Here is a 22,187-nt window from a genome sequence, read left to right on the forward strand (position 1 = left end):
CAGCTCCATAAAGGAATATCTTAGGTAGAAACCATTGCCAAAGAGACAAGGGTCTTTCCAGCTGACTTTCCAAAAGATGAGTTCCAAGGTAATTCAAAGAGAAGACAGATTCCATTAACAAGCTTTTTCCCTTCCAAGCTTTCATCCAAAGAAGTAATCTTGATGAGGGGGACATGGGGGAAATACTATATTTCAGTATAGATGCCCTGGCTCCCAAGGAACTTTTCCTTCTACCATCCAAATGTCAGAAACTCTAAAGTAAGTAACTAGTAGGCCTGCAATATTAGGTCATAAACCATCACTCTAGAGCTTAGGGGGCCAAGGCCTGCAAAATACCAGGAGGGGACAGGAAATCAATTCCATGGCTGCTCCCATGGCAATGGGTAAACACTAGGCCCTTGAGAAAGAGCAGGAAAAATTAAGCTCCCATTTGACCTGAGAGTTGTTAACTATTCACCCCTGTATCCGGCTTGAAGATAACGGAGCAAACAAAAAAATCAGAGTCCAAAGGCCCAGTAAAAAAGCCAAGACCTGGGAGGGGGGCGTTGGGGAGAAGGTGCAGTGGAGAGCCCTCCAATTCCTGGGAAGGTAAAATCTCCAAGTCCAGGTTGCCCAATGACTTGTATTAAAAAGCACCAAGGGCAGAAAAGCACAGCAGTCTTTCCCAGCTGTAGTTCATTACCACCAAGATCTTGCTATTTAGGGTATAGCTCTGTCAGCATCCAATTCAGACCCAACACTCACACAGTGACTAGCACACAGTAGGTACTTAATAAATATTGATTTATTGACCCTTGGCATGTGATATTTTTCTTCCCCGAAAGGTCATGTTGCAAATACTTCTCAATCCAAATCCAAGAATGTTAATTTTTAAAAGGTGATCAGGCCCTGGTGGAGTCCATCTGTTGGGCTCAATGGCTCTTCTTCTACACTGATAAAAATCCTAGTGCAAAGAGTGCTGGAGGTGGTAGACTCAAGGGAAGGCAGAGCCAACTTGGACATTCTGTCCCAGTATTTCCATCTGCCAGTTCTTCCTCTCAGGGCCTGTGGATGAAAGAACATAAGAACTAATCTCTGGTTTCTGCCACTCCAGTTGGACTTCCTTAAATTCTCTAATGTGCTGGATCCTGAACAGAACACATGGCATGATAAATAAACTATAGGGCTTTTGAGAATTATTTTTTAATTCTTGGAGGGGGAAAGGATATTGTTGAACTAACTATGAAGAACCTCTCTCTACACTGTCTCATTATTAAGAATCCTTCACCAGTCAGTCAATAAACATTTATTAAGGGCCTATTATGTGCCAGGCAGTATGCTAGTTTGGAGGATACAAGGCAAAAGATAGTCCCTGCCCTCAAAGAGCTCACAATCTAATGGGGGAGACAGCAAGCAAACAAATATATATAAATAAGCTATCTATAGGATAAATAGGAAATAATTAAGAGAGAAGAAGCACTGGAATTAAGAGGGGTTGGGAAAAGTTTCACGTAGAATATGGGATTCTAGTTGGGACTTAAAGGAGGCCAGAAAATGATACAATTCCTATTATATTCTTCTCTCCAACAAGGTATAAATCACAGAGGACCGTTGCTGTTGTTCAGTCATTTTCAGTCATGTCTGACTCTTCATGTTCCCATTTGGGATTTTCTTGGCAGAGATACTGGAGAGGTTTACCATTTCTTTCTCCAGCTCATTTTACAGATGAGGAAACTGAGGCAAACAGGGTTAAGCGGCTTGCCCAGGATCACACAGCTATTAAGTGTCTGAGGCCATATTTGAACTCAGGAAGTTAACATATCTTAAAAGAATGTTACCATCATCATTGATCAGGCTATCTTTACCACTACTTTGAGATGAGGATACAAACCAGGCATGACAGCACAAGCCTGTCATCCCTTGACCACGGGGAAGCTGAGGTTGGTAGATCACTTGAGTTCAGGAGTTCTGAGTTGCAATGGCTTAAACACCAAGTTATTAGTATAGCCCCAAGTAAGGGGCCAGCAGGCTGACTAAAGAGAAATGAACTGGACCGTATCTGAACCAGAGCCAGACAAAACTTCTCTACAGATGGCTGCCTTACTCCCAGCCTAGGTGAGATAGGGAGACCCAGCTTCAAAAACAAAGATAGAAATGGAAGAAGATGTCAGATTCTTCTTTTCTGCAGGTAAGAAAGAAGCAGAATGAGGAAGCCTTGGGGGGGGGCAGGGTTCAAAGATGCTCTGATCTCTAATTCAAATTTTCATTTTCAGTTTAGTTTTGCTATTACTTTACCATTATTTACTTCTAATTGGGAACTGATGCAGAGTCTAGAAGACACTGATGGTCAGAGAAAACAGGATAGCAGTATCAAATATTTTTTTGCCTCCCTCCATTCTTACGGCAAGGAAAATATGATACTCACATGATAAAAAAAAATGCATACAAAAAGTGATTAGCATCATCGAACACACTATTTAACTACTTGAAAAATGCAGTAATAGATGGGGGCTTATCAACAGCACAATTTAGAGTGAGAAAGCAGGATATAAGGGATGCTGAGAAAGAAATCTCTCTGATTCTCTGGGTAGAAATTGAAGAACTCTTGGGACCTGTGTGATCCCAAACTGACTACTTAGCCAGAACTCCCCACCACAGGATTCCAGTTGGACAACTGCAACACAAGTAGAACCAATATGGTCCGTTCTTCCTCTTGGCTAGTGGGATGGGATGATTAACAAGCTGAGAGAAATAACTATACCATGATCTTTGAAGCAGGGACCAGAACCAAACCCTAAGAGAGCATTCTGAGAACCAACCTGGTTTCTCTCAATTTCTCTCAATAGCTCCAAGATGGTCAGTGGTTCCCAGTGGGAATGGAGGCTCTTTTACGGACACTGAATGAAACTTGGACAAAAAGAAGTGCCAAAGATCTCTGAGATAAAGGTGCCAAACATTCAAGTGAAGGTCACAGTACAAGGTCTTAAAAAAGACAGGGAGGGAGGCATAGAGCAAGACAAAACTCTTTGCCAAAGAACAGGATAAACTGAGAGTAAGAAGCTATGAAACAGACCAGAAATTTCCATTTTAGAATTCTTCCATCTACAAACCTGAGTAGTTTACCCAAAGAAATTAAAGTCCACACATACTTCCTACGTGACAGATGTTTAGGCTCATTCTATAGAGAAGAGGAACTATAATTCAGTCAAGCTCAAAATTCACTGTGGCTGCTATGTGCAAAGTACCAAGAGAAAGTCAGCAGACTTATAGCCAGCTATAACAATAGACAGTAAAGAAGAGACCCAAGAATCCTGGCTCCCAGGTTCCTGGCTTCAGCCACTCATCCAGGGCTCTCCCTTTCCCCTAGGTTTAAAAATACAAAAAGAAAACTAAGTCCTCTTCAATCATTTCCTTCCACCTCCCCTATGACAACCTTCAGATCTGCATCAGGGAACACCATGAGAAGATTTTGTTTTCCCAGGGAGATGCACAAGGCCAGCACTTTAAACAGCACCAAGCCGGTGAATAACACCAGGACTTCCTCCCTGTTGCTCAGCAACTTCATGGACTTGGCAGGATGATAAGCAGAGAAAAGGCTGTGAGAAGTCTGCAAAATAAGATCAAGAATGAACACACAAGATTGCACCTTCTCCTGTTCCAGTGTAGGAGAGAAACCCAGATAAGACAGTAGAAAGCAGGAGACAAAGACAGATAAGTGGGTAAAAAGCTATAAGGCAATCTGATGAGTTTATAATGGTATTGGGGCAACACCACCCACCTCTGCCATTCCCTACCCCACCAAACCCTTCCTAGGAAGTTCATTTATTTGATAAAGACACACCTCTGTTAGGCAACCTACAGGAAGGCAATTTCAGGCATAGGGGATTAGAATGTACCTAAAAAGTAGATTGATTGCCTACAAACACACAGTCCAGAGGTCCTTAAAGTGCTTGCCACTGAACTTTAGCATCTGGAGTGACATTTTTTGGTTGTGCATCATTCTCTACCCTGCCTGAGTCACTTCCCTGGATGGGAAGCCTCGTCCATGTCGGGATCTTACCTCCAGCCAGCTCTGCTAGATTCTTTTTATATTGCCGGTTGCTATGGCCCACAGGGAGTTTATCAGACAAACCTCCCAAACCACAGCCCTGTCCATTAGACCATATCTCCTAGCTCATGTGAAATGCCTCTGCCAGAAGCAAAATATATCAGCATTATATATTTTGAATAGCCCAGGAAAGAGAGAAAAAGTGAGTGGGATAGGCAAATCAATCAACAAGCATTTATTAAGCACCTAGTATGTGCCACTAATGTACTATGTGCTGCAGATACAAAGATAAAAGCAAAAACAAAAAAAAAACCACCCCAAAGATTAAAAAAAAAACCTCAAGGAGCTTAACTTCTAATGGAGGAGATTTCACACACACACACACACACACACACATATAGGGGGAGAGAGAGAGCGAGAGAGAGAGAGAGAGATTGTATATATTTATATAGATGTAGATTGGAGACATAGATAGGACGTAGACATAGATTAGACATAGATATAGATATAGAGTGAACGGTGACAATACCCTCTCCCCTTTGGAGCTTTGAATGTGATTACTAAAACATGGATTGATCACCAGTCCATGGGGGTCCTAGTAAAACTTTAGCATAACATCCAGTACTGGGATGTTATGGGGCATCCCATAACTGGGGATGTAAAGGGGGCAGTAAAGGCCTTTCAGACTCACTTGAACCCAAGGCATCACCTAAATCCCCTGCCCTGCTTAGATACAAGGGACTGCTAGACACAGCCACCCAGTTAATAGAGTGAGGGATCACCAATGGGTCTATCAGTTTCCATGGGGCAAGGGTGGGAGGTTGTGGGGGACAGAGAGAAGAGGCATCATGAATTTTTGGGAGTCTGCACCTATACAGGAACTTACTGCAACCTCTATGCTAGTTATTGTGAGTTGGGCCAAATGGAAACTCTTGGAGCTGCCTGAGCCATTGTGTGTAGTTAAAACTTGATCACAAGTGGGGTAAAAGCTTTCTCCTCCCAAACGATGGAGAAGAAAGAGGCCAGAGTACTTTGCTATACCATCTCTCCTTACAGTAACCCTATGTGGCTGGTAAGGAAGGAAGACGGCACTTGGTGGCTTTTTGTGGCCCACATAGGAGCTAGATAAAGCAGTCATCATACTAAGACATTTTCTTTATCAGTTTGATGAACCAAGTAGCCCAGGCCCAGGAGAAATGTTTTGAAGTTGTCAACTTTACTAATGCCTTTTTTCTCTATTCCTGTGTCTGAGACTAGGCTCAAGTATTTTCATTTCATCTGGGAAGGAGTCCAGTAGACATTCATAATCTTTCCATAAGTCTACTTGAGCTAACTCGCTAACTCTCTCTCTCTCTCTCTCTCTCTCTCTCTCTCTCTCTCTCTCTCTCACACACACACACACACACATACACACACACACACACACACACACAGAGAATCTAGTGGTCAGAGACCTAAGACCTCATTTCCTGATATTCACCACTACATTGATAATATCATGTTGACTGGACAAGACAAAAATGATGATCCGAATGAGAGATAAGAATAGGAGATCAACCCTAGGAAAATCCAGGGTCCAATCCACTTAGTCAAATTTGGGGGAATGTGACTGTTAGGAAGAACTCAGATGATTCAATGTGTGGTCCAAAACAAGCTACTGAAGCTTGACAAAACAGCAGGCACCAATAGTTGGCACCAGTGGTAGTGCAGATGCCAGTAGACAGCAGGGGCTATCATTCCTGGGCTATCAGTCCTAGCCCAGTTCCCTTTATTCCACTAGTCTAATGAGCTCCTATCTGTGGAGACTTAAATCCTGGAGATTAATGTTCTTCTTGGTCCACCTACTGTAAGAGAACCATGCATGACTTGACTTCAAGGCCATCCATCTAGTAATGACAATACCAAGATGGGGCAGGCAGGCTAGTCTAACTAAAGTAGCCAGGCAATCTGAGGGGAGGCATGTGCCAGGTGGATCAAACCATGACCACCATCTCCCCTTAAACCTTGGTGAAGGAAATCTGGAACCCTAAGCCCAAGAGTCCAGACCAATGGCCTTGCTTCTAATGTGCTTCCCAGAGACCATCACTGAAGGGAGCAGTCCTTGAGGGGAAGAGACTTACTATGCCCTTCAGCACCACAATCAACCATCATCCATCTTCCACCCACAGGTAAACCACAAGAGCCTTAGGAATAGCTTTCCCCTTGTCCCCAACCTGGATACTGGTCTTACTTCCAACCTGGTCTCCACAGCCATCCTCAAAAGAAGCAAGCCATCAATATTCTCGTCATTGTCAAGTGGTTCCAAGTCAGAAATGGATATGACATTTTCAAAGATGCATTGCTATCTGTTTTGCTGTTGTGTCCTAAAGATCACTAAGCTTCTCCATTCAAATTACATTTGAAACCTCTTCTATCTGAATGTGAGCTTCTTGGGAGCAGAAAGTAATCTTGTTTTTCTGTCATATTTCCAGTGCTTACTGTTATGCTTTGCACATGGTTGTACTTTTTCAGGGCAGTTAGATGGCATAGTAGGTAGAGTGCCAGGACTGGAATCAGGAAGACTCCTCGTCATGGGTTCAAACCTGGCCTGAGACACTTACTAGCTATGTCACCCTAGGCAAGTTAACTCTGTTTGCCTCAGTTTCCTCATATATAAAATGAGCTGGAGAAGGAAATGGCAGACCACTCTAGCATCATTGCCAAGAAAACCTCAAATGAGGTCACAGTCAGACACAACTGAAAATGACTGAATAATGATCACAAATGCTTTTTCATTCATGAACTTTCTGGCAAATCCTCCCAGTGAGCTGAGGTGAAGGACAAATATTTGAGATTATTCTTTCCTCTCCTCCACTGTCATGGGCTCCAAGTGAAAGGTGAGATCCTGGCTGGTAGGCCAGTGAACATTGAATGGATGGTGGTACAGAGCATCTCAATATTGACCATGGCATCAGAACAGGCTTCATAAAAGAGGGTATATATAAAATTGCTCTTAACTACCTTACAATAGATGATCCTTATACATGATAAGAATCAATGACTATGCCAAAAATGTACCATAGTCATGATGGTGTTCTTCATTGTCATCCCTTTATATTGGGAGTCTCATCATGAGCTGTAAAGATTTTACACCACCCATCAGATGGACCAGATCATTAAGATCCAGGACTTTGTCCTTCTGAATGAAAGAGGCAAAGCCTGGGATTCCTGGTCTTCCTTTTCTTTCTTCTATATTCAGTCACTCCAAAGGAATATTACATAATTTTTTAAAACTGCTTTTCTATTTTTGTTTTTCTTTTACTTGCATTAAGCCCTTTCTCCAGTGCTGTAGGTACCAGATTTCTCAAATTTCCAAGGTCATGGTGGTCAAATAATGGCCTTAAAACCATTAAAGTGGTGGAAGATCTATAAGACTAGTACCCTGCAAAGTGAGGGGATGTAGGAGTAACATCTACTAGGATTCCTCCCACATAGAATGAACTAGTTTTTCGGTTTTCCCCCTAAATGGCAAGGAAGCTGTCCCTGACACTTGACTGGTCCAAGGAACTATCTCAACACAATGACATGACTTCCCAGTTTCATGGGCATATAAAAGGAACATATAAAAGGATGCCCCCTATGACTTGATGAATGCCCCCATATTATGCAAGTCAATACATCCTTCTAACCAAACATACTTCTGTATGGAGATGATGGGGGTCACATCTGCCTGAATCTGGTCATATCCTTGCTTAATATCCTTTCCATGCTACTGTTAAGGAAATTTCTTTATTAAATGTTAGATAGTCTACAAGTGTCTCAGGTTGTTCCAGTCCCAAACCTGAACCACTGAACCAGCCTGACTCAGTCTTAGACCAATAAAGACACTGATGAGTTCATCAAGTGAGGGTAGCAAGAGAAGATGGCACAGGACAGAGCCTTGGGTTACTCCCACAATTAGTGGGATGATGATCCAGCAAAGTAAACTGAGAAGGAGGAGTCAGAGAGGTAGGGAAACCAGGAGAAAGAACTGTCTTGAAAATTCAGAGGCAAGAGTACCTAGGAAGAAAGGATAGTCAATAGTGTCAAATACTGCAGAGAGGTCAAGAAGGATGAGGACCGAAAGCAAGCTATTAGGCTTGACAATTAGATAATTGACGCCTTTGAAGAAAGTAGTTTCAACTTTGTTGAGGCTAGAAGTAAGATTTCGGAAAGAAGAAAGTGAAAGTCAAGGAAGTATGCATTGAGTGCCAAATCAATTTCTCAAGGAGTTGGCAGAGAAAGGGAGGAAAGATATAAGTGCCAGCAGGAATGATAGGATATAATGAAGATTTTTAAGGATGGGGAGACACGCATATTTGTAGGCAGAAAGGAAGGAACCAGTAGGTAAAGACTGAAGATTAGAGAGAAGGGGGACAGCAGTCAGGGCAATGTACTAAAGAAGATGGGTGGGGATGAGACCAAAGGTACATATAAAGGGATTGACCTTGGCAAGGAGAAGGATTAAGGAAACAGTATTAAAAATCAAGGGAGCACAAAATGAGGAAAGGGGGGAAATAAAAGTCCTGTAGCCAGTCCTCAATTTTCTCCAAAAAGATGAGCCAAGGTCCTCAGCCAAGAAAGTGGGTGTAGAGTGTACTGTGGGAGGCTTAAGGAGGGAAGAAAAAGTTTGCAACAGTAGTTATGTTGTTGGAGAATCAATTGTGGAGTTGTAAAAGCACTGCCCTGCCATAGTGAGGGCCCAGTTACTACTGGACAACACAATTAAAAACTTTGGTGAAATTAAGATACATTGTGCAGATAAAGGACTCTATCCCATTTCCCCACAAATCAGCAGAAAACACAGAGAACAATCATATTAGGTTGGCAAGGAAATGTTGGAATGGGCCCGGACCAGAGCTTTAGCTAAAAGCAGGAAGAGCCAGGTGGGTAGGAAATCAGTCTAGGCAAGTCAAGCCCAGGCTGGCCAGCTAAATCAGGGAGGAACAAGGAGATAGCAGATGCCTAAGCAAACAGGGTTCTGGGCTAAGGAAGCCCACGTGTCAACAAGAGAAACTTCAGTAAGTGAGGTTGGGGATTCTAATCCTAAAGCAAGGGCTACTGGCTCTTTGTACTGTATGAGTAATCCCAGACCCACAGGTGTTGATCCAAGGCAGAAGAAGGCAGAGGGCCCTAGGTCAACTCTGCTCCTGATTAATGCAAGGGCACAGCTACTAGGATTTCCTTACAAAGGGTTAGACTTGAATTGGAGCAAGAGGGATTTAGATAAGTCCTGAGAAGGAACTCCCTAAGCCATAAAGTCAGAGTGGCAAGACAACTGAACCCAGAAGAGGTAGAGTCACTGACTTTCCCATTAAAAACAGGGCAGGCTAAGCAACTTCTTGAAGTTATTACTATGAATATGCCTCCGTTCAATTCATTGGCTCAATACCTTTGTCTATAAGTAGTTCATAATGAGCTAGATATCAAGGAGGTGTAAGGATAAGCTCATCCCCATGAAAAGAACAGTCAGGATAGAATGAGGACTTTGGCAAATGGTAAGGGAGAGATGGGAAAAGTGGACTGTCTTCCCATTCAAGCCTTCAACCACAGAAAATGGGTCTTGTTCCCTACCATAAGGCTCTATTGGGCTGGGTAAGATTTCACATATATTTAACGAAGCCATGAAAATAGGCACAAGCTAGAGTTTCACGACCAAACAGATGGAGGAGGGGAAAGAACGAGAAAGCCCGATTCTGGGGCTCTTTTTAAAAAAAATATAGCAATCATGAGGGAGGAAGACATGGACAGCATGAAGTCCTGTCCTCTTTCAAAGGACATTTTGGGGTCCTGGTGAATCCCCTGCTGAGATTGCCTTTTTTTCCCTTTCCTCTTCCATCTCCAGCATGTGGTGCTGCAATGCTGGGCCAAGTTTTTTCCCTGCTTGCCTTGGCCAAAGTCATCAAGCCTGGGATGACACTAGGAGGCGGGGGAAGGAAGAGGAAGCACAAGGTGCTCTGATAGTCTTGGGTAGGCCAGACTAGCGCTGAGCCTAGCCAGGACTTTTTTTTTTTCCAGGAGTTAACCCTTTCCCCTTACCCCCCTCTCTATACTACCTCCTCAAAACCAATTCTGGCTTGAGGGAAAGGGGATGTGTCTTTAAGCATCGTGGCCAGAGCCCAAGGCCTCCCATGCCCAGCTCCTGGGTTCCCAGCAGCCTAAAGGCAGAAAGAGGGTGGGGAGTATGCCAAGAGTATCCCATCCTCTCTCAGAGAATTTGGCCTTCTATTCTTTCAGAGTCTATTCAGAGCAGCTGATTTCAATGATAAAAAGAGAAGAGACCCAGTTGTTGTTCAATGCCAGTGAGACTCAAGAGAAAAAGGACCTAGGAGGGCCTCAACCCCAGCTCTATCACTATAGCTGTTCCCTGTTTGCACCATTAGTCACTTTTGACAGTTTCCTTTCTGCACACAAGTTTGTTAGAAGAACTTACATTATTTTTTTGCCTCTGGCATTGAACTTTTCCTCTGTCCCCACCAAACACCCCCAAATCCCTCCTACTTGACTAAAACCCCTGGGCTCTCTCCAACCAGTAAACCTTGTGTGCAAATGTCCTGACTTTTGCAAATGTGTTAAAAAAAGAAACCTTAAAAAACTTCCAGATGTTCTGTTTGCATTGTGGTGTTACCCCGCTCCTGTCTCTCGAGGCCGATACACAGCACACAGCATCCTGCCTGCTCGCCTGTCTACATGAAATACTGGGAGCCAAGAGGAACAGCAGGGGAGGGGGAGGGGAAAGACAACACTCTCCCAGACCCATCCCCTATCTATTTATCTCACTAACCCTTTCACTGCAAACACATGTCTGACCACCACCCCCTTCCCCTCAGCACACCCTAGTGATCAGGTAGGTACTCTTTTCCACAGCCCACACAGCCAACTTTCAGTTTTTTCCTGTTCAGCAGGTTATGGTGCTCCTAAGAAAAGTCTGAATGTATAATAATACACTTCACCTCATCATCTCGGGTCATAAGCTTCTTTCTCCCTCTGAGGGTGACCTCGGGTACGGCCTCCTCCTCCATGAAGCATGTCCAGATTCTTCCCACCCCAATCTGCACTGAAAGTTCATTCAGCCTCCTCAAATTTTCCTACATCCCTGTCTCTGGATCTCTCAGATGACCCCTATCACTCTCTCCCCTGCATTATATCGCCTGTGTATAAGGCAGTAATATCTGGCACAGCGTAGGCATTGTAGAAGTGTAGAACTGAACTAACCATTCTAGTTCCTGGACCAAACACTTCTCTGAAAGGTTTGCTCTCATCACTTCTGTCTGTCCTCTAAGCTTCTTGTCCCTTCCTACTAGGAAACCTGACAGTTACATTGTATCATATCAATATCTATCTACACATATGTGTGTGCATATATATACACATGTACACATAAGTGTGTACATGTGTATTTATATATACATATATCATCATGTATGTGTATATATCATGTACGTATGTATATCCTAGGTCCTGTCCTGATCCTACTCTGAGCACCACTGACTATAGTACTATATCCTTCCTCTCTTTCTCTGCTTGAACAAAAACTATCTACACTTTTTACCTTCACGTCTTCTCCTCTCATTCTCTTCTTATCCTCTGAAATTTGACTTCCTGGCTTCTTCAATTACCTTCAATACTCAGCTCAAATCCTACCTTCTGCAAGATTCCTTTCCCAAGCTCCATCCTCAGTGTGACTGCCTTGTTTCTGAGATTACCTTCCATGTACATGGTATATATCTTAAGTTCGTGCGTGTGTGTGTTTATATATTGTTGTTGTTCAATCATGTCCAATTATTCATGACCCCATGGACCATAGAACACCAATAGTGTCCATTGGGTTTTCTTAGCAAAGATACTGGAGTGGTTTGCCATTTCTTTCCACAGTGACTTTAGGCAAACAAGGTTAAGTGATTTGCTCAAGGTCACACAGCTAGTAAGTGTCTGAGGCCGAATTTGAACTCAGGTTTTCCTGACTCCAGGCCCAGCACTCTGTGCACTGAGCCACCTAGCTATACAAACACACACATGTGCACACACACGTGTGTGTGTTTCATGTATTATATACATAAACATATTATATATACATGTGTGCGTGTGTATACACACACACACACACCACACACACACACACAGAGTTATTTGTAGGTTGCCTCCCTCAATAAAAGATGAGATCCTTCAGTGAATATGAGACCATATTTTTGCCTTTTGTTGAATCCCCAATACTCAGGAAGCTCTGGATAAATGGTTGTTGCCTTACTGATCTCACTACTCTGAAAGACTCTCTTCAAAGTTACCAATGCAATCACTTAATTGCCAAATATTATTCTCACCCTTCTTGACCTCTCTGCAGCATTGGACATTGTTGACCTCTCCCCCTGGATACCCTCTCCCCTCTGGGCTAGCATCACATGGCTCTCTCTAGGTTCTCTTCCTACATCTGACCATTTATCACACCTACCAAATGGGAGGGTACTTTAAGGATCTGACCTAGTCCCTCTTTTTTCTCTCTGTACTTGCTTGCTTAGCGGCCTCATCAACTTCCATGGATTTAATTCTAATGTCTATGCAGATGATTCTCAGGTCTGTACATCCCAACTCCAGCCTCTCTCAAGATTTGCAGACTTACATAGCCAACTGTCTACTAGACATTTAAACTGAACGCTCTATAGGCATACAGAAATAGCAAGCTCATTATGTCTAAAATAGAACTCATTCTCTTTTCCTCCCAATCCATCCCCTCTTCTGAACTTTCTTATTCTTGATTGACGAACACTGCTTCAATTTCCAATTCTTTGCCACCTCAAAGAGCTGCTATAAATATTTTTGTACAAATAGGTTCTTTTTCTTTTTCTTTTTTTTTAATCTCTTTGGGATACAGACCTAGTAGTGATATTATTGGAGTGAAGCGGATGCGCAGTTTTGTAGCCCTTTGTGCATATGAATTTTCCTATTGCTGTCAAAGACACTATCATCTTTTTAGACACCAAGTTTGCAACCACACTGTCACCCTCGACTCCTGAGTCTCATTCCACATAGCTAATCAATGGCCAAATCCTGTTGTTTCTACCCACAACACCTCTCATATACATTCCTTTCTCTCCAGTCAGATGGCTACCACCTCAGTTCTGGCCTTTATCACCTCATGCTGAACAACTGTTACAGCTTCCTAACTGGTCTCCCTGATTCTGGTCTCTCCCCACACCAATCCATCCTTCATACAGATGATTTTCCTAAACTACAGATCTGACTACCTCATACCACTCTCAGATCATATTACCTCTCAGATCAAATATAAACTTTTATGCTTGGCATTTAAGGTACTTTCACAACCTGGCCCCTTCCTATTTTTCTGGTCTTCTAACATATTATTCTTTTCCAGTCACTCTATGGCCCAAACATCCACGCCTCCTTGATATTTTTCACCCATGACACTACTTCCCATCTGTGGGCCTTTGCACTGGCTGTCCCTCATGCCTGGAATGCCTTTCTTTTTCATCTTTGAATCTTAGAATCCCTGGTTTCTTTCAAGAAGCTCATAATTCAGCTTATGTCACCTTCTGTACAAGGCTATTCCTGGTCCCCTTAGCTGCTTGTATCTTATTCTCCAAGGCTACTTTGCATCTATTTTCTATGTGTTTTATATAAATCGATATATGTATATGTTGCCTCCCCTGCTAGAATGTAAGCTCTATGTGGGCGGGGAGTATTTCACTTTAAGTCTTTGTACCTCCAGTATACGTTTATTCGTATTATTCTCATTATTTTATTAATATTATTTTACTGGACCTTTGATTTCATAAGTATAGGGAGTGCCTACATTTACCAGTGTAGACTGGCATCTGTTCTATAATTTATAGTCTCAGAGAGCTGCCTCAGGGCACTGAGAGTTTAAGAGACCTGCTTAGGGTCACCCAGGTCTTCTTAATTCTGAGGTCATTTCTCTATTACCAGGCTCCTTCTCATATCATATCGTACCACATCGTATCTTCTATTTTATTATGTTGTGTTATATTTTACAAACATAAACGCATGTGCACACCAAATGTCTCTCCTTACTAAAAGTACTAAAACTTTATCGAAGATGATTTTGGTATGGGCTCACCTGGAGGTTAACAAGATTAGACTAGATAACTTCTCAAGGTCATTTCCAAGACCTAAGCATCTCTGCTCTATAGACTTTAACACAATGGAGTAAAGTGCCAACAGATAGGCCTGTGCACACACAGGTCCATGCACACAGGACTCAGGATTCTTTGCACAAGGCAACGCCTATTCCTCTGTTTGATGTTTCCGGGGTGCCTTCAGATCCTATTGGGCCCCGATCAGAGCTCAATAAAACCCGGCACTATCAAGGGGCCCGTTTGCGAAAGCCCCAGCCTGTTATCTCTCTGGCCCAGGGTGGGGTTGCTTCTGCTGGCATTCAACTGAAAAGCATTAACAGTAGGCAGATCAAAGGCACTTCCGAGCCAACCCACCCAGATTCCCATATTTATCCCCAGACGCTTGTTCAGAATGATGAACTCTAGAGATAATCTAGTCCCAAACTTCCTTCTGCCCTGCATCAAGCCCCATATCCAGGAAGAAGCAAGCCAGGTGGCTAAATGCAATACCATTTCTTCCACCTCGCCCTTGGAACAAGGAGAGGCAGTGGGAAATTACTCCCAGGAATAGTCTAACCAACCCAAAGACATTGAGCCAAATGAATTCTTAAATTTGGGGGGGGGGTCTCATGGACCCCCTTTGGTAGTCTGGTGAAGTCTATGAACCTCTTCTCAGAATAATATTTTAAAGGGAATAAGCTGCATAGGATTACAAAGAAAACCAACTATATTGAAATATATTTATCAAAATATTTTCAGAAACAAGTTCACAGACCCCAGGATAAAAGAACCCCTTCCTTTCAGGGGCATGAATTGTATGAATTTATACCATCAACTAGAATGTTCCATTAGTACATATGAGAAAAAGCACTGTAACAGTGTAACAATTATTAAGCACCTACTGAGTACTTGACATTGCATACACTGTACTGAGTACTTGTACGTTGTGAAAGCAATGGGAACACAAAGGAAAAGAAAAGGACAGTTCCTATCTTTGAGAAGCTTAAAATCTATCAGTAAGCTAACAGCAATTTTAAGGACAATCTTTCATTGACTGCTCAGTACTACGCTAAAGAGGCCAAGAACGTAGATTTTATCCCCTTATAGACCAAGTAGGACCGCTAGGTGGTACAGTGGATAGAGTGCCAGGCCTGAAGTCAGGAAGATCCATTTTGCTGAGTTCAAATACAGCCTCTGACCCTTGCTAGCTGTGTGACCCTGGGCAAGTCACTTAACTCTGTTTGCCTCAGTTTCCTCATCTGTAAAAATGAGCTGGAGAAGGAAATGGGAAACCATTCCGGTATCTCTGCCAAATAGGGTCACGAAGAGTCAGACAACAATAACCACAAAAAGGCCAAGCTTTCATCTGGTGCACAGCTACAGGATCCATCTGAAACCCTCACAATTGGCATTCATCCAGCAGCCACTTATTAAGAGTCTATTACTTAGGCATTTGCTTTCGTGAAGCATAGTATTGGAAAAGAGAAAGATGATGAAGCCTGTCCTCACAAAACAGATAATCTAGCGGAGGGGATGTACATGTATAGATACATAACAACTATAGGATGGAATGGAATGTTATAAGGAAGGAAATAAACATTTATTAACCACGTACAGTGTGCCAGGCACTGTGCTAAGTGCTTTACAAATATTATCACATTTGATCCTCATCACAACCCTGGGAGATAAGTGCTATTATTATCCCATTTTACAGTTAACGAAACTGAGAAAGCCAGAGGCAAAGTGACTTGCCCAGGGTCACACAGCTAGTAAGTGTCTAAGTCCAGATTTTAACTTGATCCTTCCTTACTTCTGACCCGGTGCTCTATCCGCTGTGCTACCTACCATAGGAAGGGCTTAAAAAAAGAGCTAGCTGTGTGAAATCAAAGGAAGGAATAATCATTTCTGAGTCTGGATGGGCTGAGGTAGGAAGAGGAGAGACAAAATTAGGAAAGACTTCATGGAATGTGTTTGACGTGGGCCCTGAAGGATGAGTAGGATCTCCAAAGGATTCCTTTGTACATATTCCCCTTCAATAGAGGGTAAGGTCCTTGAGAGCAGGGTTTGTTCAGTCTTTTTGGCATACTGTAGGCATTTCATCCAGTCTTGTTGACTTGAATTGAAAATCCCCCCATCTCTCCCTGAGATGGGAGAAGGGACATATTCCAGACATGGACAGTATGAGCAAAGACGCAGAAGTGGACAGGTTTGGGATGTGTACTAGGGGCAGCAAATGATTGACTCTGGCTGCAGCATGGGGAGGAGGAAGACTGGGAAATATTTCAGTATGCTCCACAGGGGTGGGTTTAGCATTAACTTGGAAGGAAGGCTAGAATTGTAATCAGAAGAACCTGGGTTAAAAATCCAGGCTCTGCCATTGGTTCCTGAGAGTAACCTGACCCGGCCTCAATCTCTTCACCTGCAAAATTAGGGGATTTGGTTCTATGATCTCAAAGGTCCCAACCAACTCAAAAAGCTTGCTTTGGTACTGTCAGAGATGAGGAGGGAGTCTGGGTGTCAATTCTTCATAGTTGGGTGAATCCCAAGGTCATCTTCTGGATATAAACCACACACAAAAGGCAGGCAAGAGCACAGAACTAGTCCCCACTGTTTAGGGAGGTTGGGTTTTTGTTGTGGTTTTGGTTTTGACAGCAAGGCCATATCCCTCTGATTTGAATTAGCCCTTTCTTTGCTGTGTGTGCCCTCAACCCACTCACTCACCTTGGGGAGTCCAACTTCTTCTCACTTTATAGGAGGGTGGAGGTAATAAGGTGCTGATTTACATGCTGTTTTTATAATTAATATTTGATGTTATTTAATGTTGAAAAGCACAGGCATCTTCTAGCCCCTAATCTCAGGCCCCCACAAATCTAAGTTTCTTTTCTTCCCTTGTATTTCGTTCCCCTAAACCCACTCCATAACTTCACCTTCCTCGTATACTTTTCTTCCTCAAACCTCTCAAGCTCCCAGCTATGTATCCCTGACTTTTTTGGGGGGAGAGGGGATTGTGGGATATGTGTGGCACTAGAGTAACTTCAGCCTTAGCAATCAGGTTAGGCTAAATCCACCTGGAAAAATGCCTGGCTGGGCTGAGCCCTGCCAACAAGAGCTCCAGCGTGCATGAAACACCAAGCCTCCAGCTCCGTCACCTTCCCCAGTCACAATGGAGCCAAGCTGTTACCCATGGCTGCAGCTGGGCTCTTTGAGGCACTGGGAGGTCAGGCAGGGAGCTCCTGGAGCAGGCCACACACACAGTGCATCAGGGCCCCAGCTCTGTCCCCAGAGCCCTGAGCTCCTCTGGCTCCTAGCCCTGTGCTCCGAACACTCCACCATATGGCCTCCCTTGGGGAGAGCAGGAAGGAGAGGAAAAAATAAACCATGTGGTTCCCAACAGCCCCCACCAAGAGAGAGCCATAAACAGCTCCCTCTGGGTGGTAGGGACCCTGCCTTGGAGTGGGGAGAGTCTGGCCCAGGGGGCTCTGCCCCCCAGCAGTCCTCCAGGAATGCAGAGAGGGCATCCTGGAAAGGAGCAGAAAAATGAGAAAGACAACATAATGCCTGCAGCAGGAAGACTCGTTTAGAGCCTGACACACATTCTCTACCCCCTCACCATACCCCCTCCCCAATACACACACACCCCTCTTCACTCCTAGCCTCCCCCCACCCAGATGTGCTTCCGGGAGTTTGATCTGAACTTCAAAACACACTGAACTTTGGGTTACTTCACACTTTTCTAATTAAAGATCCCAAACTGGGTTTTCATGTTTGTGGACAGCCTTGACCAGCTGCGTGGGCAGTGCAGTAACAAAAGGAAAAGAAATCACCCAGCACACATACACATTCATTCTCTCTCTCTCTGTCTCTCTCAGTCTCTCTCTCTCTCCTTTCCTCCCTCCTTCTCTCTCTGTCTCTCTTTTCTTCCTCCTCTTTCCTCTCTCTACCTCCCTCTTCTCTCTCTCTCCTCTCTCTCCCCCTCTTCTTCCCTCTACTCCCTTCAAAAAAGGGGAAAGGAGGGGGGGAGAAAACCCAGACCAAGCCAACAGCCTTGGCCCTCCATCCTCCCAATGCCAGCGGGCACTCTGCCCTCCACATTCAGTCACCTTGCCTTGCCTACTGGGGGTGGGGGAGATGGTAGAACCTGGGGAAGAAAGGGAGGCCAGAGGCAAAGAACAGATCCTTCTGGGCTGCAGCCACAGAGACCCAGCCCTCCCATCACATCACGTGGTACAGGCTGCAGCAGGACAACTTCCTGAACATGCCTGGACTGGATTCACAACGGGAGACTTCAACAACAATGGAGGGGTGGACAGTGAAGCCAGAACTGAAGAAGCCTGGGTGCTTCTGGGGTGGGAGAAGAATTCAATGACTCACAGAAATGAGGGAAAGAAAAGCTATCTTCCTCTCTTCTCCCCTCCTCCTAGTGAAAATTATCTCATTACTTCCAGGACTTCTTAGTGGCCAACTTTAAATGACTCCTGTAATAAGGATTTCTGTTCAACCTCTTAGCATTTTGGAGGTTAGGGGGGAAATGAGGGCTAAAGAGGGGGAAGTGACTTGCCCAAGGTCATACAACTAGTAAGTGGCAATATTCAAACCAGGTCTTCTGATTCTAAATCTATGTCTCTAATTTGATTCCTAACTATGAGGTAGTAAGGAAGTAAACAAGGTAAAACTTAAAGGGAAAGTAAGGGGGGAAATCTCTATCTATCTCTATCTCTGTATATGAGCATATGAATGTGTATATATGTGTGTATATATACACATATATTTACGTATGTATATTTGTTGTCCAGTCATTCAGTCATATCCAACCCTTCGTGACCCCATGAATTTGCCCATGGGGTTTTCTTGGCAAAGATACTAGAGTGGATCGCTATTTCCTTCTCCAGTGTGTCCTCATTTTATAGATGAGGAAGGTTAAGTGACTTGCCCAGGATCACACAGCTAGTAAGTGTCTAGGGCTGCATTTGAATTCAGATCTTCCTGACTCCAGGCCCAGTGTATAGATACATACATGCATACATACATGCACACATATACATATACATATATATTACACATAAATCCATTTAGTGAATAATTGGGGTAGGGAATTACAAAGTATTATTATGCCCCCATACTGAGTAAAGGCTCTGAATATTTTCACAACCCACATCTCCATAATCTAGTGAATAAGCTCTTAACTCCAGACATAAGAGCCTTCTCAAACAGTGATGGGGCTTTCTGGTAGCCTGGTGTGAAGCGCTATTCACAGTAGACTTCTCACCTTGGCATAAAGCCCTGTACCAGCTGGTTCAAACTTTCCAATGCAGCCTCATCTTCTCCCACTAGTTCCTCAAAGAAATCAGTCAGGCTTGTCTCTAATAAACACACACAACACACACACACACACAAACATACACAATTTCTGCCACCAGGCTTTTATTCATGTTGCTCCCTCCCCCCACCTTGAATGCCCCCTGCCCCTTCCTCTCTCCATCAACTCTAATCTCATTCTTTTTTTCAAGGCCTTGCTTCCACCCTAGGACCTTTCCTGACTATTCTAGTCCACAAAGATCTTCTCAATCTCTTAACTTCTCAAATAGCCCGTGTACTTTCCACATGTGATGTGGGTTCAAATCCAGTTTCAGATACTGTCTATGTGAAGTTGGGCAAGACATCTAACCTCTAGGGGTCTCAGTTTCCTCATCTATAAAATAAAAGGGTTAGATTAGATGATGCCCAACATCCCTTCCAGGACTAAATTCATGATCTTAGGATCCAGGACATGCCTTCAATGATTCACTTCAGGAAATGCAAATTAAGTACTTGCTGTATGCAAGGTGCTCAACTAAAATCTGTGCCCTCTTATTTCCTGATTCTTTGATGGAAACCTTGGTCTTCCCAAGAAGCACCCTGAAAGCAAAGTATATATTCTCTTAACATTGTAATTGTTATTTTAATCTCCATCAACCACATCAACCACAAGCGCAATGCTGGACACACATCAAGCACTTAAGAAATACTGGTTAATTTCACAGAGCTGCTCTATTGCATCTAAAGCCTAAGGTTTACATATGATGCTCCATAAGGTTGTATATACTTTGCCAAAGAGATAGCAAACAAGGTAGGAACTCATTTATTTGGGCAGTGAGGTACAGAGAAAAGAGCACAGGAATTTGACCCACTCAGAACTCTAGGTTGAAATCCAGCCTCTGACACTTATTAGCAGTGTGACATGGGGAAAGTCCCCTCAGTTTTGTGAAACGGGAACAATACTTTCCCTATAAACCTATTACTACGAGGAAAGCACTTTGCAAAATTTAAAGCACTCTATACAGACACAAAGTCTTGCTCACTGAGCACCTCTGTGTAATAACAATGTTACTAGCCACTTATATTTGTATTGAGCCTTACAATTTACAAAGCATTTTCATCACAGAAACCAAATGAGGCAGGTAGCACAAATACGATTATCCCCATTTTAAAGATGAGAAAACGAAAGGTCAGAGACAGGGCTGTGCTGGTAGATGTTTAACAACTGACTGGGAGAGGGGGGTGTATGCAGGACACACTTTTTAACTTTTAAGCTGCATTATCAACATTTCCTCCATAGACACAACAATTCAGACAATAACAAATAAGGCCTGTTTTACGGCATTTGGCAACGTCCAGGATGTAAATGCTCAGACTGAAAATTTAATGATCAGCTTGGGCACAAGCTGGCTGCAGCACAGCACTGTCAGAGAGATGAAGGAGCTTCATTAAGTGAAAAAGTGGCCGAGAAAGGACCAGAACGAAGGTCTCCTGACTCCCAGCCTAGGGCTCTTTCCACTCTTTCCAACCAACAAAAAAGCAGCCACACTTTGTGGCCATGTGGTTCTAGTGGCATGGCAGGCCACTGAGGAGCTCCTTGCTGCACTTCAATGCTTAAGGTCAACGGGGCATGAGTATACGGCCCTCATGCCAGACAACTCCCTGTGTGAAACGAGTTGGTGGAGCTCCTCCTTATGCCCCTGGAATGGGCGGCCTACACCACCTGTCAGCATTAATTGGCATCCCTGGCAAAGGGCTGGCAGGGCCATGGGAGTCAGGACTCTGGAGGTGGCCCCTATAGGGCAGGGCAGGACACAGGGACAGAGCTCCAGGGCAGGACACGACAGAAGGTGGAATCCAGCCCAACTTCTCCCCTCCATCCAAGCTCCCACTCCCACCACAAGATCAGGACCCAGGTGCTCCAACGGTGAGGCTGGATCCTTTGATCCTCGGCCCTGATGCATAGACTTCCAGGTAAGAAGACACCCACGATGGTTCCATTTGCCCTAATCCATCCCTTTTCTTCCCTCCTCATTTTTCCTACCATTTTCATCATCCCAAGGATAGATACTATGCTGACTGAGCACCTGGCAGACCCAGCGGCATCTGTGAGTTGCTCTGCAGTTGAAGCATGTGGTAGAGTGAGGGTGTTAGAGGATGAGAAGCGACTGTCTCAAAGTATTGCAAAGACAGGGTGCACATAGTGAGCAAGGCAGGCTTCTGTTCCCATGACACTTTTCCTGGCAACATGTTAATAACTAACCACGACCCAGACAGGTGCTGGCGGCTTAACCTTAGGAGTTGTTGTTCAATGCTGGAGGTGAGTCATTTCCATTTTATGAGCTCCCAGCAGGCTGAGTCACCAGGGGCTGACCCTTTCACACAGACACTAAATACCTTGGCACAATGACATTTGCATCAATGACTGATAGACCCACATGCTTCCCAGGCCCAGTGGGCTCCATGCAGGAAGAGGTCCTCATTGGACAGAATAAGCCAGGTGGAACTCACTATCTCAAAGACATATAGCCCCTCCATATCCCCAGTGTTGGCAGCTAGGCTCAAATCCTACATTAAAAAAAAATCAGATAGGTAGGTAGGTAGACAGATATGTAAATAGGTAGATAGATAGAGAGAGAGAGAGAGAGAGAGAGAGAGAGAGAGAGAGAGAGAGAGAGAGAGAGAGAGAGGAGAGATAGAGAGAGAGAGAGAGAGATAGAGATAGATTCTTAAGCAGTTTTTGAGACATAGAATAC

General features: G+C 43.8%; 2 long non-coding RNA genes across 4 annotated transcripts in view; both read right to left on the reverse strand.

The window, feature by feature from the left end:
* Window positions 1-22,187, reverse strand: part of LOC144457730 (uncharacterized) — a 268,762-nt gene that overhangs the window by 12,342 nt on the left and 234,233 nt on the right. The gene's annotated exons all lie outside the window — the stretch shown is intronic.
* LOC144457731 (uncharacterized) lies at window positions 767-21,819 on the reverse strand. The gene is made up of 2 exons (XR_013487183.1): window positions 21,476-21,819; window positions 767-1,044 (listed from the first exon to the last, which is right to left on the reverse strand). It is a non-coding gene; the product is annotated as an uncharacterized LOC144457731 (long non-coding RNA).

The sequence above is a fragment of the Phascolarctos cinereus genome, unplaced genomic scaffold (assembly GCF_003287225.1).
Source record: "Phascolarctos cinereus isolate Bilbo 61053 unplaced genomic scaffold, phaCin_HiC Scaffold_5;HRSCAF=322, whole genome shotgun sequence".
NCBI lineage: Eukaryota > Metazoa > Chordata > Mammalia > Diprotodontia > Phascolarctidae > Phascolarctos > Phascolarctos cinereus.